Below are 5395 nucleotides of genomic sequence, written 5' to 3'. Positions count from 1 at the left end.
GGCGCATGAAACGCAAAATGGGTCAGGTTACCGTGTGTCCCCGCGCGAGCCACCCGACACCCCGTTAGAGGGCAGTGGAGCAGGCGAGTGTCACAAAGTCACCGCAGCTCAGCTGACGTTTATTTTTCCTCTTCCCCGTTTGCCAGCGCTCTCCTTCGCCCGCGGGTGACCTGAGCGAGCGGACAAGCGAGGAGCGCACGAACGAACAGCCAAACTCTCCGTGTCTCTCGTGCACCGTCCGTGTGAGCCTTCGACCCGTCAGCAACTGCGGTAACTGTTGCAGCGGCCGATGCAATGAAAAATGCAGCCAATGGTCCCACCGGGCACCGGTTGATCGAAATCAGGTTAATGAATCGGTAAATGGAAATCATTTCGATCCGATCTGAAGCGGCCGAACGAACGGACGTAAATGGATGAGCGGCTCACAGAGTAACGATCATTTCACTCTGCTCTCTCAGAAGGCCACCGGTCGGCGGGCCGGCGGCCAGGGACCAGGCTTGCGTTCTTTGCGTGGGGTCAACCGACGGACCCGGCGAACCGAAAACGGACTCGACTAATGGTCGTTAGCGACGCGAGCTCACACCGCATCCACTTTGCGCTCGCGTCAGTTACGCGTCAACTACGCGCGTACATCATCATCACCATCGTCAGTAGCAACAACGGCATCATCGTCGTTCACAAACGAACCGCCCCGAGATTCCATTGACCATTCGTAGCACCATCCCAGGCACCACCACCACCACCTTGGCACCCGTTAGCCTTCGGTCGGTGCGGCCATTAGGCGGCGTCCGTCTTGCTCGTTCGCACCACACGCAATGGTTCTCCGTTTGGGTTCGTTGATTTATACTGTCGAAACTTTCTGCCTTCATCTTGTTCTTTTCGATTTTATCTCCAATTTTTAAGGTTTTTTCTATTCTTTTGCGATCAATTCATCCGTTTCTGCTTATTATTGGTAGAATTGATTTACTTTTGTTAAAGTTTATGGTTTTACTGGCAATGTTTAATTCTTTTCTTATTAGTCGTTTTCGTTCTATGTTTTTAAGTGCTGGCCTTTCTTAAATGTGTTCGATTTACATTTTTCGATTTACGATTTACTTTCTTTACAAGAATTTCAGTTTGGCTTAAGCTATTATTATTAATATTTTTTAACATTTTGAATTTTTTTGTATTATTACAGTTCCGATTTGCTTCAACGCTTTGTAATTAAATTCTTAATAGTTTGTGTTTTCTGTTCATCATTCTCGTTGCCTTTCCATGACTCTTATCGGTTTATCAAAACGCAAATTTAATCTCGGTGCGTTTTCGTACTATTTTTCTCACCGTTTTTCCCACGAACTAAAACCTCTTATCCACTGCTTTATTTCACTTCAGGCCCGCCAAAAAAAAGGCACACTTTCTGTGACCAGTTTCCCATCGCACCCAAGAATTTCGAGTCTCTTAAAGGGACCGACCGACGACCGGCATGCCGATGCTCATAGCTAGCATTCCGCGCGGGGTGTCGCCAGCCGGGCGCCCGAAGCCGCAGATCGATCAAAACCACAGTTTCCTAGCCACCCGGACCCGGTCGCCCGGCTCGCTGGGTTACATAACCGGTAACCTCCAGCAGCAGCAGCATGGGTGCACGCACGCAATGTGCCTCGTAAACTGTGCACCATTTAGTTCTGAACCCTGAATCGCGAACAACCGGAGCCCGCGGTCGACCGCCTGGCACCGTTCTTCGTGCAGGGTTTGGTCCCGTTTCGAGGCCCAAAACCAGTTCGCGGTACCAGTGCCTAACAATCGCCCGGCCGAGCTGCCATTTGCGGAGGATTAGTACCACGGAACGCGAATCGCCGCGAAGTTGCGTTTGTCGCTAATTTTGACCGCACTTCTCGGCTATGAACCCGGCCACCAGAAGATCACGCAAACGCCGTGCACCGGGCGACGACTTTTACTAATTACATTACCGAGGAAAAGTGGTTTTGCGAAGCAAAATACTGCGACCTGGCGTCGAACGAGGACGTTCGGGTGGACTTTGCTCTAATTAAGTCATAATAAATCAACTCGGGCCCGGTGGCCGAGGACTTGGCCGATGGCTCGATTTCATCTATATTGGGATTAGCGTAGGTTTGCTAAGCCAATTCATTGGTTCAGCGAGTAACAGGCTCAAAGGATCATCGACGTTTTAAATAACACTTCGCTCAAAACATGCTTGATGCTTAATTTAAAGCTTCTTTTCATGTATTTATTGAACCTAGCTAGCATTTAAAGGTAATATTTACAATTTACATAATGGTTTAGTCGTTTTACGTGAAAGCGAAAAGGGGTGCAAATATTTCAACGAAATAGTTTGCTCATGTTTTATTAGTCGTTTTTCGATTTTACATAATTAATCAGATCTTCCGCGTTCTGGCAGTTCCATTACGAAAGAACACACCGGCTGCAGTCACCACCACGATCGCTTTCTCCCAATACCAGCCCGTTAAAATCCTGAAACATAGCCGTGTGGTGCATTGTGGCTTCCACAAGCAATAGCGGTAGTCCCACGTGTAGTCACGGTCGTGAGCATTCATCGTCAGCCGATCATTCGCGGGTCGCACGTCTATTCCGGACGATATTGCTCAATCGGCTCCCGGGTCCTACATTTCTCGCTCCGGTTCTCTCTCTCTCTCTTCCTTCATTTTTCATCTCTGTCGTTCGTTGATGAACGCGAAACCTGGGTCCCTTAAATCATGTACCAAGGTGGCCGTTGATTATAGGGTCCGGCAAAGGCACAGATTTGCCGCAGTCCTCGTTTATGCTGGCCACTAGGTCAGACGGGCTTTACTTTTATCGGTTACTGGCGGGCATTAGTAAAGTCTACAAAAACTGATCACAATTGCCGCCTAACGAAAACCGTTTTTGATTATAAATTATGAAATGATATGGATATTCTGAATCAACCTTTTTTATGATTTCACTAAAGTAGAAAGGAAAAACTAGTGAGCCAAACTGTTCAGATGCACAAACGGATAATGTGTGATTCACTTACTAACGCGATAAAAAATTGGCCTATTACAAGAACCCCTCAATTATTGGTTTTCCATTTTTGTCGAATCTTTTTTGCGCCCCAATCGATTGCCGTTGAAGAAAACCCGGCATCCACTATGATCACTGGTCGATACGTTGTGTCTTACGAAATACTAATAAGCAGCCCGTCAAACACTAATTACTACCTTATTCGTCGTCCGATGCGCGGTCGGCAGTATTTGCGAATCCAGTGCCCATGCCCTCGAAGAATGCTTCAACGCGGTTACCCTTTGATGCTAATAATTGTGACATGCCAAAATGGCCATCCTACCGCAGGATAGTGACGCTGGAGCTTTGTGCTCGGCCTAATTGAAGCATTTATGCAACGATATGCCTGTTTGTAATTTCGCAAAATACGTTGGGAATATATTTATTGTTTTCGGTAGTATTTTGGAAAAACACCACATTTTTCTTGAAATTAACCAATTCAAAACACGAGCCCACATGAAATCCCTCTCACAGTGCATCTTAGATCAAACGTAAATTAATTACCCAACAACGAAACGGGCGGAATGGAGCAGAAAGTGGCGATTAAAATTCTTGTTCAAAAATTTCGAACACAGCTAACAACCAATCCGGCTGTTAATTAGCGCTTTGCCTCTCATTAGCCCGACAATTTCATTTGCCCACCGAGACTCATATAGCGCGCTTTGCTCATTTAAGGCGCCTGTCAGCGGATCGGGAGAGTTGCTGAAAGCCTTTTTTGCAGTCGAACGGATGCTGATTAAAGCTCATTTGATTAGCTAGCGAGTGAATTTGCCCAACAACTTTCCTCAAATGGATTGCAAATCTAGGAGATCAAATAGTGGTTCGAAAAAAAAAACTTCAGAAACTGGCAGAGACAACGCAGGGGCTACGTTGCATGCTACATGATACGACAAACCATGAGCATGGTTGAAAAATAGCCATTGTAGTTGTATAGGGATAATTGATTCTTTAGAGACATTCGCATACTTGAATTATGCTTGTTTGTTTCAGAATGTTATAAATCTGTGGATGCGTGTATAAGCGTGTTAGCTGCCATTAACATTTCGATGTAATTATTTAGAAACGATGCCAAGTTTACAATAACTACTGAACGCTCGTACAAAGCTCTGGACTTTTTGTTCGGTGTAGTATACATAGAAACGTAGTTAAGCGACAAATACAATCACATAAATTTAGGCGCTCGATTTGTTACTCACAGTTCTCAACTTTGCTATAAAGATTGAATTCCACAAAAATCTTCAAAAACATTCTTTGAATTCAACAAAAACTAAAAGAATAAGGTTACAGTGATGCCTTCAACGAATAAGGATTAAAATGGATTCGGATCCGAATTCAAGGATTCTAAGGATTGAAAAGAATCCTCGAGGAAATTAGCGCATTAAACCGAGAATAACATAATTTCTATTCTCCGGGTCTACTTTTTCGCAGTACTAAAGACTCCAGGAGACGAATGCAATATTAGCATTCAATTTTGTCAATAGGTATTTTTCATGCACGTATTTCAATTTTATAGAATCTTGCATGCCATAAATGTAACCATAAAGTGCATAAAATTCGTTTAACGCCAACTGCAAGACGACTATGTTTTGTCAGCATTCATTGCAATTTGAACGATCACGCAGCAAAACAGAATCACAATCAAATAATCTGTTTCCGCCCGGGATCGAACCGGGGGCCTTCCGCGTGTTAGGCGGATGTGATAACCACTACACCACGGAAACGTCTATTGTTTCACAGCACTAAAGACTCCAGGAGATGAATGCACTATTAGCATTAAATTTTGCCGATGAATACTTTGCTCTCAATTATTTGAATTTTATGGAATCTTGCATGCCATAAATGCAACCATAAAATGCATAAAACTCGTTAAACGCCAACTGCAAGACGGCTGTGTTTTGTCAGCAATCTTTGCGATTTAAACGATCACGTGGCAAAATAGAATCACATTCAAATAATCTGTTTCCGCCCGGGATCGAACCGGGGGCCTTCCGCGTGTTAGGCGGATGTGATAACCACTACACCACGGAAACGTCTATTGGTTTTGAAACTTTGATTTGGTTACAGCATAAATTGAAGATTCGATGGCCATAAAATGTTAAATTGGCACTAGTGTAAATTTTCGGCTTTTGCTGTTTAATCCTTTTTGGAGTTGTCTATGACCAGTGAACTGCGGTTAGTAAACACACAGCTGGTCCTCGATAAACTGTATTGTCCTGATCGTGATCTACTACATGCTGCGGAGGGAAATTTATGCATCCAGGATTTCTTTCCATAAACTGCAACCGTGATAGTCAACAAAATAGTCGATGCGGAACAAATTGTTTGGTTTTAAAATTCAACTACCCTGCGGTAGATTTTG

General features: G+C 44.3%; 2 non-coding genes across 2 annotated transcripts; both read right to left on the bottom strand.

Annotated features, from left to right (window-relative positions):
• Positions 1–4684: 4684 nt before the first annotated feature.
• Trnav-aac (transfer RNA valine (anticodon AAC)) lies at positions 4685–4757 on the bottom strand. Its single transcript has one exon. It is a non-coding gene; the product is annotated as a tRNA-Val (tRNA).
• Positions 4758–4993: 236 nt separating this feature from the next.
• On the bottom strand, positions 4994–5066 carry Trnav-aac (transfer RNA valine (anticodon AAC)). The gene has a single exon. It is a non-coding gene; the product is annotated as a tRNA-Val (tRNA).
• Between the last annotated feature and the right edge of the window lie 329 nt (positions 5067–5395).

Source organism: Anopheles cruzii, unplaced genomic scaffold, assembly GCF_943734635.1.
Source record: "Anopheles cruzii unplaced genomic scaffold, idAnoCruzAS_RS32_06 scaffold01407_ctg1, whole genome shotgun sequence".
NCBI lineage: Eukaryota > Metazoa > Arthropoda > Insecta > Diptera > Culicidae > Anopheles > Anopheles cruzii.
This window is presented reverse-complemented; position numbering and strand designations above follow the sequence as displayed.